The sequence below is a fragment of the Rhea pennata genome, chromosome 7, assembly GCF_028389875.1.
Source record: "Rhea pennata isolate bPtePen1 chromosome 7, bPtePen1.pri, whole genome shotgun sequence".
In the NCBI taxonomy this organism is placed as follows: Eukaryota; Metazoa; Chordata; class Aves; order Rheiformes; family Rheidae; genus Rhea; species Rhea pennata.
Genome location: NC_084669.1, coordinates 24598919 through 24610994, shown reverse-complemented (window position 1 = coordinate 24610994; position 12076 = coordinate 24598919). Strand labels below are relative to the sequence as shown.

At 39.1% G+C, this 12076-nt stretch overlaps 1 long non-coding RNA gene across 1 annotated transcript; it reads right to left on the bottom strand.

Annotated features, from left to right (window-relative positions):
* Window positions 1-9759: 9759 nt before the first annotated feature.
* On the bottom strand, window positions 9760-10664 carry LOC134143075 (uncharacterized). The gene is made up of 2 exons (XR_009959026.1): window positions 10494-10664; window positions 9760-9934 (listed from the first exon to the last, which is right to left on the bottom strand). It is a non-coding gene; the product is annotated as an uncharacterized LOC134143075 (long non-coding RNA).
* Window positions 10665-12076: the final 1412 nt, after the last annotated feature.

Below are 12076 nucleotides of genomic sequence, written 5' to 3'. Positions count from 1 at the left end.
CGACAGAAACTAGTATATCTTACTGTGCATTGGAATGTAGATTTGCAGTAAATAGAGATCTAATTAAGATGGATTGTGGGCATAAGTTGTGCATTTATTATTCATACCCATTATAAAAATCCATCTGGAATAAAGACTTAAAAGATGTCAGCACCCCCCCCCCCTTTTTTTTTTAAGAGTAAAATTTCAGTCATTGTTTGGCTTCATTTTTAGCAATCCAGGAAAGCACTGACTGCCCCACCCTGAGAGAGAAGTAATGAATCACTTCTTTTTCTGGAACAAAGTGCAGACATGATCTGTACAACAGTGCATAAACGTCTCTATACTGACATGCTTGGCTTCCGCAGATAAAATTTCTATCTCCCTTTCCTTTTCAGTCTAACTCTACCCATTCCTCAGGCTTACGCTGATCCCTTATTTCTTAGGGCACATTCTCAAAACCTCAGAGAACCAGGTCTTCAGGCCTACAATAGCAATCCATCAAAATTACTCTGGACCTTTCTTCTTAGCTTTTGCCTCAGGGCCTGGGCCACTTTCTCCTGGTAACATTCAGCACGCACACATCTTATGCATGTGCACCTTCTCTAAATGTTTCCACTCTGAAACAAATCCTGCACTTGTCTGAGCCGTTCAGCCATTTCCTCCCACTTGCAATTTCACTGTCACCGCTTTGATTGAATACAGGCACAAGTATGCATGACTGATGTCTGAATCATACAGTTTACTGGTGTCACTTGGAGGTAAGAAAAAAAAAAAAGCCCTGTAGTATGTTCTTGTAGTAAACTTCCAAGAGCTACTTATCTATCCATCTATCACAATTGCTTGAAAAAGGAACATGTAACCAACAAAAAGAGAGCAAGTGACTGGAGTTCCGCACCAGTTTCCAATCAAACACCTTAGATAAGTTTATGTTCAATTCTAACTCAAGCCTGAAGTTATTGTTTGCTCTACCCTCAAGATATAAACCATCAGACATTAGAAGTCGAGCAGAAAAGAGACCTTAAAGAAAGCATTAAAATGAACAACTATGTAAACTGGAACTTTTCATTTCAGAAATGAATTGACTGAGGGGGTATGAAATAGACTGTAGAGGTATAAGCAGAAGGGAGAGGGTGAAAAATAGCTGAAGCTAGCAGGGAGCACGTTCCAGCAAAGTAGGTAATCACCCACCGAAGAAGAGTTAAGCTGTGGCATTCCTTGCCACAAGATGTTAAACATTTGCACAGGCTCCAGGAGAGGCTAGACAAGTTTGTGGAAGAGAAATCTTTCAAGCATTACTTACTACAAGTCTGCTGAGCCATTACACACTGCCGTATGACCTCTCCCAAGTCAGAAAAATCACTGAAGTGCAAATAGAGATGTCATTTCAGCTCACCCTCTTCTTACACTCTTACATAGGCATTCATTGGTAGTCATACTAGGCTGACTACACTTTTTGTTTCATATGCAACCACTCTCATTTAAACTAGGCATCTGAAAAGCCGTAAGAGGGGAACCAGGAAGGGCCTACGCTTTCAGGATTCTTTAATGGCTCATCCACCACACACTCGATGCCTTGTAACTTTTTTTGCCCAACAGTTTTAAGTAGCCTTACTTCAGTTCAGCTTAAATAAACAGGATGAAGTTTAAGTTAACTTTTAAGTATGCTTAAAACAACCCACACAGAAGCCTTCACCCTTAAATAAGCTGCACAAATTCATACTTACATAATCCCTAACTTCAGAAGAGCACCACTAAATATTACAAATATTGCAATTTTAGAGCTGAGAAGGCAAGCAGAAGGCAACATTGGGAAGTCAATAGAAGAACCAAATCATTCGCAGGCTCTGTTGAGGTTAATGGAGACACAGAGATCCTTGCACCCACCTAGTTCATCAAAGGTGATTACCCTCTGCTGTACACCGAAAGCAAACTGAAATCTAGTCTTTGTTGTTAGAGCCTGTGGAAATATTATGCACTCTTCTAGTACATGCTCAATGTTAAACTATCATATCCCCAAATAAAACAATAAGAAAGATGAGGGAAAAGACCTCTTAAAGAGAAAGGAGAAACTCAAACAGAAACCAACCTGTGCAAAGGAGCCTATACTTATTCCTTCTTTTGGATTTGGATTTGTCTTTGGCTGATCGCAAATTCTTTTCCTTTCTCTTTCTTTTTGCTGCAGTTTCCATTTCCTCTGGATTTTTTACCTCCTGTAGCTCAAGGAAAAAAACAACTTTCTAACAAAGCTAGGTACAACTACTTGATAGACCTGCAAGCTATCAGGCTTTTTAACACCTTAAAATGAGTAAATAGGCTTCATTCTATGGAGGGGATACTTCCTGGAAAGGGAGGGGCAAGTGGAGGGGGTTTTTTGCGTAAAAAGATTAGGATATTATCACAGCATCCAGTAAGGGCTTTCAAATAATTAAATGCTTATTTGTAAGTGAAACACAACCATTCTTGTAAAACTCATTGAAAAACCCAGAGAGAGATGCCCAGTGTTCCTGAATTGCCTAAGTGGAGCAATAGAGTTGATCGACTGGTGCAGCAGTTGTCACCTGAAGTAAATGTGAGGCCAACTACTCATTTCTGCTGTGCTGTTAACATTTCTCCTTTCATTTCTGATCAAGCTTTCTATTCCCTGACTCTGCTACTGCTTGCTTTGCAAACATTTGTGTTTGGTATCGCACAAAAATGTTTTTCTCCATTTTATACCATATAGAAAGCTGGAATCAAAGACAGCACCAAAGCATAGAATTTCTTGCTTCTCAGTCCTATATTTAGACCACATCTCTAATACATCATTACACTTAGCCATTTAAATCATCCGTATACCATAGAAGATTCTTACTTTTTGTAATTATACATCCTATTACATATAGTAATAGCATTTGGAGATTAGAGCTGAACTTGCTAATGAACTTTTATCAAGGTTTATGACTGAGCAGCAAATCCCACAGGGAAACAGGCAATGGAAACAGAGGTCGCATAAAGCTGATTGATCTGTGAGCAGCTACAGTTACACCGGAGCAATCCGCAATTCGACACAGCTCATTATCCAAGAGAAAAGGCTTATCTTGATAGAACAAATCTGTTGGAAAGTCTATGAGAGGTGACTTACTTACAGATTTGTTTTGCCAATTCTTGTGTTACCAAATACAAAACTGAAGGAAAACCTATTCCACCTGCATGATTTTCTTGGAAAGCTGCATACACCATATCCTCATGTGGCGTGGGCCTGTGCTAAGTGAGCAATTTATGCCAACATAGGTGGATTTTTCAGTCCCTCAGTGCTCTACATTTTTATCTAAATGTAAGATATTAGAACACATACACACACAAAAAAAGAACCTGCTGGGTAACCTTCTCTAGCTCCACAAGATTCCCAGATTCTCCATGACAACTCCAGATTTTTCCTCTTTTACAGAAATTTGACAATGTGTATGTATGTTCTTCTAAGTAGCTGACAGCTGTTCAACGCAGGTCTTTGTGCAGCAGAGTTAACAGTGACTCCTACTGTTAGGTTTGCCTAACATGGCAAACCATGTTGTATTTTAATAAAATATAAATTACAACTACTTTTTATTTGTGCCGAGTGGAGGGTCTAGTCCAGCAATTTGTGTCAGTTTGAATGTTTTGTCAAAAGTTTTAATTAAATGTTCAGTGCTTTATATGGGAAAAATACTGTTTACTCAATTGAAATTCCTCTTACAGTGATTTAACTGAGAAGATTCTGTGCTTTTCATTTTGAAACAGGTGCTTCAGACTTCACCTAGAAAGACTAGCCATTTGCTCTCTAGTCAAAGTCACCTGTTCAATCTTGAAGCTTCGGAAGGATGTTCAGTTACATGTTACAGTTTGGCAACTGATTTCTTCAAAGGGTTTATTGATGGAGCAGGCTCAGTCTCTGCATTTAATGCCATTAGTCTAAGCCATCACCCAAGAGCGACTGTGCCTACTTCATCACACAGCTGAAGAAGTGAGGTGAGATGTCTGATATGATTGTAAAAAATCAGATGCTAAATCTGACTGTGATCTTGAGGAGCAGAACAGAAAGTCTCTACAGATGGCCCTTCAGGAGAGCAAAAAGCCATCTGCCTCTGATGCAGAGGAGTGGAGAAGAGAAAAGTGCGTAGAAGTTAAAGGCAAGAAAGGTGGGTGCACGAGTGAGTACTAACGCAAGGTGATAATGAAATGTACCAGAAATAGGGCAGAAGGACAAAGAAGTCTGGGTTTTATTACTGGTTTAACTGCAGCAAATAATTTCATTTCTCTTCAAGACCCTTTGCTCTTCTGAAAAAAAGGGAATAATGATAGTGATCTCTTTTGTAAAGCCCAGTGCAAGGTGAATGTTGAAAATGTTTGTCCTGGTTTCCAACCATTACACAGCTGCATTTTTTTTCATATGTTGCATTGAAATGCTTACACATTCAGGTGTAAAATTAACAGGGCATGTAATTGAAAGACAGATAAGATGTTGCTTACAAAACTAACACAGATAAAAATCCGCCACATTCAGAGGCAACAAGCTTGCTTTGATAAATGTAGACTCTCAGTCTAAAGAGGCAATATTGTTTGTATATAACAAAACCACCAAGAGAAACCATGAATAACACTAAAAAACTTCTTAATTGTCCCCTTTTCTTTCTGTTTGGGAGGAAGATGTGTCTAGGCATACTTACAACAGAGTCCGAGAACAGGGGAGCTACATTCTCAGAATGCAGGCGTTTAAAAAATTATTCCACATTATAGTTTAGATAGAAGAGTTTGGCACTGCTGCCTCTTTGCTTTAAAATGCTTACCCAGCATTTATAACACAAATGCTGAGCAACTTGTAGAAAAATAAAGCATAAAGACAAATATTAGAACAACACTGAAGAATTTAAGGATACCAGAAACTGGACAAATGGGCATAACTGTTTTATTAGAGCCCCAGAAAGCTCCATCTCTTTGAGCTGGAAGTAGACAGAAATAGGCACATGAATACTTCAGGTTAAGTATTCACATACACAAACTGAAAACTGAAATTTACCCAGCACACACTTCACATATTCGTTGCCCAAGCACCCAGAAAAAGTCATTGCATAAGCAACTATGATTCAAAAGCATAGTGTATGGTAAGATTTAGGAAAGACAAATTTTGCCAGTTTGGATTTCCATGGAGGAATAGGAAAAAAGCCCTTGGATGTGGATGCTTCTCTGTTAAAAACTGTGATTTCCAAGCCAGTCTAAGCAGTATGCATACAATCTACCTAGGACAATATGAAGAAATATTTTAATGGCCATGTTATTGTCCCCATGGCATGGAATGCTAAGTGGACAGGAACTTTGTTTCAAAGAGTTATCTTGCATTAGCCAGATATGTCACATGGTATAAAACTAAGTATGAGAAATCATTGCTAAAAATCAGTGACTGGCTGTATGTGAGAAAATGGATGATGTGTGTTTGCAGATGGATTCACTTGCGCAGGCTGTGGAGAAATTCAATGTCACTTGCTCCATCAATGTCAATTACTACTAGAACCAAAGCTGAGTCTTTAGAGCAGCTACAAAGCCCTGCAAGTAATGATCCACAAAATACATATTTCTTAAAAATAATCTCACTGAGCATTACCAGCCAAACAGGCCTAGATCATTTGATGGATATTCACTGCAGGACACAGGCCAACAATTCAATTAACCCAGCAACAGATTAAGGAAGTCATAAACATTAATATTAAAAAGCTAGCCAGGACATAGATAAAGAGAAATAACCCTTGGTTCATTGATCATAAGAAAATAGTCTTTCAGGGAGAGAAGTGCTCCTTTGCTCCATTCTTGTTATGTAGAGGTAAGTTCCTAAAAGGATGTTTTTATTCCCAAGAGGAGTCTCTGGACTCAGCAGGAAGCCAGTCTCCAGGTTTACATGTAGCTCATGTGATTCAGACAGCAAATGCAACCTTAACAAATAGAATTTAACAAAAAACTACAAAATAGAGCATGTCTGGCTGATAATCATTTAAACATTTATTTTAAAAGCATAGAGAAAGTTAGTATGTTCTTGGAGCAATGCTCTATTAGTATTATTTTAAAGCTCCATGATATACTTTCTAAATGGAAAGAGTAATTCTAGGCCAAGAGCCGATTAAACAATACTTCCTGTTATATGGTCTTTATTATTACCACCTATTTGCTTCACGATATAACATGATTTAGAGATGCTGACCATATCAGCTACTTACGATAAAAAAAACGCATAAAGATTTTTGTCTATCTAGACCAGACTTCCCCTCTGTTTTGTTAAATTTGGTTTTATTTTTATAATAAATACCTAGAAGGTACTTCAGCTAGGCAACAGAGATCCAAAGAGTCTTGAGAAATTGATAGAGGTAACTGATAAATTACAATTTAATTAATGGACATTTTAAAAGTAACTTTCTTCCCAAGTGAAGTTTTCATTTGTCTTTTGAAGGTGAATTGTAAGAATCAAGCCTAAATATTGGTCAAAGAAAATGAATTTTTTTTTGCTTGCATTAGAAAAATTGGCAAATTCACTATCAGAGGGATGGTAATACGGCCCCAACGGTTAGGGCCAAATCTCAGTAGGGAGAAATGTTAAAATCTTCATCAGAAAGTCACATTATAAATTTGACATAACTGACCATCACCAGCTTGTAGGCCTTTACCAGCAAACAGCTTGCTTAAAAACAATGTTTGACAAGATCTAGTGACTTCAATTGCCTGAAAATAGAAAGACAAAGTTAAAGGTGGTGAAAATGCTATCAAGAATCTGGAGACTGAAAACAGTTTTGACAAGTTGGTGAACTGAGATCTCCGGATGCTCAGATGGTGAGTAACAACCTGTCAGAAATCTCAGCAGGCCAAATTCCAGCCTTTCAGAAGGAAGAGATTGCCCCCGATGTGAAACTAGGAAGGCAGAAAATAAAAAGTGAACTTAAAAACTTGAAAATAAAAGTCAAGGTGATGGATAAACTCTCCTCTCCGATATCATGGAGTAGAATGATAAGATACAAGAGGAATTCACCTCATGCTAAGGCAATAAGTACATTTAGAGCCTCAGTTACAAGGAAAAGGTCTGGATGAAAAAGAAAAGAAAAGGTCTGGACAAAAAAAAAAAAAGATTCTCATAATTCTGCAAGAAATAATGATGTGTCCTGGTGCCACGGGTGCTGTCAGTGACAATGGCTGATGCTATCCTGTGACAGCATGCAAGGAACTGTCTGTCTTCAAAAGCACTCCAACCATTCTTAGACAGCTCCTGTGGTAGGAGCTGGTCCTCAGCTGGGAGACCCAGCGGAGGACACCCAGCAGGAGAAAAATCCTGACTGCTGCAGACCTCCTCGTCTACTGAGCATCAGCTTGCCAGGCTCCTGGACTGGGAAGGTGGGTAAGCATCCAGGCAAGGGCATCGACATTTAGCCAGTGTCAGAGAGGCTGTAGCACCTACTAGCATGGCCCTGTGAGGACGAGCTCCTGCCGTGGGAAGAGAGCCCCAGCTGTGGCACAAAAGCACGTCTCTCTAACCTTGGCACTCCGCCTGGGACAGGGAGAAATCAGCATGGGGCACAGGTCCAAGATGGCAAGGTGCTGGGTGGGGTTTGGTGGACCACACGTGTGCACGTGGTCCCAGCCTGCAGCTCTTCAACACCCATGCAGGTGAATCCTGATCCTTCCGCTGCCTTTACATCGCTCTCCTACAGTGGCACTGATGCTCTATTTCATTAAAAAGCTACACTCACATTAGACTTTGATTAAGACCAAGTGAAGCGAGTAATTCAAAGATCTACAGAACTCATACACAGAAAGCAACCAACTATTTCTGTTGGAATTTAAGTTAAATAAAAGAGAAGACATTCTGATGGCAGTTAAACATTATTCCCCAGTTCTCCTGGCATATGTGATTGATTGGATTGATCGGATTGGATGTGAAGGGTTTCTATTTTAAGGATAGATTTGGGGATCAGAAATAACCACCTGGAATAAGTACAGAATAATGCTAGAAGCTTGCCTTTGAAACAAGCCTGCAAGTAGATTTTGCATTAATTTGCCTGATTTTTTCTTCTTAATTCTTTTCCCATTAATTTCCTTCATAAACAACATTGTATGTTGAGTTCAGTTTTTATTGTTTTAGGCATTACCATCTAATCAGCTACGAGTTTACTTTCTGTAATTTCTATTTCTTTCTATAAAATTATATTTGACCAACAAAACTTTAGTTTGCAGTCATTTTCTAATTTGTGTACGTGACAATAGAGAGGCCCAGAAAAGAGAAAATTCTGTTAGGTAGAAATCCTTGGTTACTTAAAACTAGTCAGTTATGGTAGATTAACTATATTGTGTTAGATGCCTTTCTCCCAGTATACAATTTGTATCTGGAGGAATTGGCTGAAATGCTACTTCACACCTTAGCAAGTGTCTTCTTTCTGTTCCTTTCCTCTCCTTTTCTTAAGCTAGAAAACAAAGGTATAAATATGTATTCTTGGGTAAAGTTCTTTGATTCAACAGAAGTCTCCAGTTAGATCTGTGCTGGTTGTGTTAATTACTATAAAGATCCAATTTAACTTTTATAGAGGAATTTTTCATTCAAAATGGAAAATACAAGTGACTTTCTATTATTACACCTTCCAAGAAACCAGCTTGCTTCAGAATTCAAACCTGTTTCCTATGCAAATCAGGACAGGAAATTTATCCATGTGAACAAGTCCTGTAAATCACTTCATCAGCTGATTAATTCATGTTATTTTTTTTATGCACCACAACAGTTTTCCTGAGATAGGCAATGGATGATTGCATTTATGACATTCTGAAGGCCTTGTTTATATAACATAATTGAAAAATAAAGTACACTATTTTATATATACATTTAAACTCCATGATCCCAGCTGCATTTTGATTAAAAATTAAGTACACAATACATAGTGTAAGTTTACGCATGTACTAAAAAAGTGGTCTTGAAACAAATTGAATCTTTTCACTGAAATAACTTCCCCCATTTTAGAAAAATACCAGGACATATTTGAAACCACACTGTTTTATACTGGTTGCCTACAAATGTATTATTAGCTAACACTTCCTAAATGACGTGGAGGTTTGCAGTATTGTGCTCCTCCTCTATGGCAAGGTCCTTTCACAAAGGGCTGAAAGGACCCTCAGACCCATGAAATGGGTAAGAAGAAAAGTTTTTGATGCTTCAGTTACTAGATACCTAACAGAGCATTTCAGAAGTTTTCCTTCTTGCTGTGCATTTGCAATGAACCTGTCTTCTCATGTATCTTTCATTTTCAGTTCAAAGGGCCAAACTACTATTAGTTATCAGATTCCAGACTGACCTGTGGAAAGGATTAGGAAAATGTCTTTTTCTTTAGCTCTTCTTACAGGCAGTCTTGGAGATTCAACCAACCCAGAATAATTATACTTCTGAATCAGGCTTGAATTGCTGTACTTTCTCTCTCAACACAGTGAACTATTTCCCCTGATAATAAGGATAAAATTTGAAGCTCTTTTTGAATGAAGTTGAAAGTTACTAGTTAGAATAACTTACATATACGCCTGCAAACAGAATATATTTACTTGTTCAGAGATTAAAGATTATACTGCACCAAGTTGTAAATAATAGCAGTAACAAGGACTTAACTACGCAGGAAGTCTCATGGTTGTGTTTGCAATCCTGCGTTTCTGATGTACTAAAATAATAGATACCTAAAAATCATCCTTCAATATGTTCGTTTCATTCACTAAGGAAGATTAGGTACTCATAAAAGAAAAGCTGTAATTAGATCAGATGATAATCAGGGAAGATTTATTATACACTAAGAAAATGGTGTAGAATCACAAAGATAAAACTTATAAACTGGTCATATGCTGAGATTTCTGTCCTCTTTGGTCTCAGGAAACAGCTCCATCAAACAGCAGCCTAACACACCTCAGCCAGGTCATCCAGGTTAGGACATCACTGAAAATTCATCCAAAAGCAGTAAATGGAAACACCTGTGTTTCAGAAACATGTGAAATTCACCAAACAAGATGTACCTGTGCAATAACAACTAGTGGGGTTTTTTTTTTTTTTTTCAAACTTTTAAGTCAGAGAGGGAAGAGGAAGTGGCCCTCTGAAAACTCAACCCTCTGAAATCCAAGCTTAAGAGCATCTCAGGTTGGGAAACAGCAGTAAAGAAAACCTAACACCCCCCCCCACACACACACACATAAAATAAAGATCCTTGAGCTAGTAAAACTGCAGTTTCAGGTTACATATCCACAAACAAAACTGAGGATGACCGATTCTGTGATGATGGGCTATGATGGGCTTCTGAGCTTTAGGCAGTCATATGGCTATTACATTTTTCAATACAGCAGAAGATTACCTGCACCAAGTGCAGGTAAGGCCCAGGTCCCACTGTGTATGACTTGTGAGATCCCTCGTAGGGGATCTCTGCGAGCCATGGCCACTCTAGTGACGCGTAAAGTCTGTCCCCAGGCTTTCATGTTTCCAGCACCATTTTCAAAATACTCACTGGTTTTCTCATGACCGCAGTTAAAGAAGTATGAAGTGACACTGCAGATGCTTTCTGATGTACTCTTCCTCCTCCTCTCAGCTCCCACGGGGCTAGTGACTGCCTTTTCTCTGCTGTATACAATATACCAAGCAATATATAATCTTGCTTGCTCCATGCCTCTATGACTGACTGGGCAGTGCCAGCAGCTTTTAAGGTTTTTGTGACCTGCTTCATATAGATGACTAGATATGTGGGACCAAGAACAATTGCATACAAAGTTGCCTTCGTTCTTTTCCTTCACTTTTAGCTTTACCCAGGTGTTCATTGCAAGCACGAGCAAGCAGTTTTACCGCAAGTGGGTAATTTTCTTTGACTGCAGTCCTGATTTCTTACTGCTCAGGGGACTTGTGTTACAGGCTATGATTTGAAGATACTCAAGCTGTTTTAAATAAGCTGGTTGAGCAGCCAGATGGAGTACAACAAGTTTGTTTGATTAAATCCATTGGCATCTTTGTCATGCCTAGTGCTACTTCTTTGCTTTCACCTTCTAGGAGGAAAAATTTCTAGTGTGCTTTCAGGTCTTCAGAGCAGAATACAGATGTTCAAATGAAAAAGCCAGTGCTCAGTAATCTTAACGCACAAGCATACTTCTGGCAGGATGCTGGAGCTCCAGCTGTTATTTTAGGCTGCTGTCCGGCTGTTGTCCATTAATCAGCTTCTGGCAGAAAAATCCCAGCCTCCTAAAGATCTTTTACCTTTGGCCTTTACGCAAGCAGCCAGAAGGATGCTGCAGAATATGAGGCTGGTGCCAGAAGGGATCTTCAGCCTCACAGAGACCACGAACCACATTCTTCTCCCTTGAGATTGCCCATAGGCCCACCCTGGAAAACTCAGCAGTCTTGGCAGCCAGACTATGTTTTAGGCTTCTGCATCTTAGTAGGGTGTTAGTCCCCAGTTATCCAGCCTTGCTTTGTAGCAAGTTGACAAGTTTGTTCCTGTCTAGCAGAGATCTAGCAGGACAACGTCGCAGAGGCAGCGATTAAAAGAGGGATAATGCATGCAAGCTTTTCAAGACTTTTGTGGTTGTGGGGGGAAAGGAGGAGAAAAAGGAATCAAGAAAAAGATGTGAATTGAAATCAACCTCAGCCCTTCCTCCCAAGTCTTTTTTTGCCTCTATGTGGGAATATTAATATACAGAAATCCTTAAACAAAACTGAATTCTCCTCAGAGATCTGAAAAGGAAAAAAACTTTCAAGAATACTACATGTCACTCAAAATTAAGATTACATGTTTAAGACACTCAATTAAGAAACCCAAACTACCTTTATTCTACTTCAATAAACACCCTCAAAAATTTCAGTGCATTTATTCACCTGACAGTGCACTTCCTCAGCATTGTCATTGATCTCCCTCCATTTCTTGCCAAGAGAGATAAGGAAGCCTCCTTTCTAAACCAACATTTTTCTTACCTGTCTCAGGATAAACGCTCACAGTTCTTCCACTGTTAGGTTGGAGTTTGGGATACCATGGATCTGCATCCCAGCTACCTACTGCCCCGGTGACTGCACTAGCATTAGGCTCCCACATCTTACACACAAAGA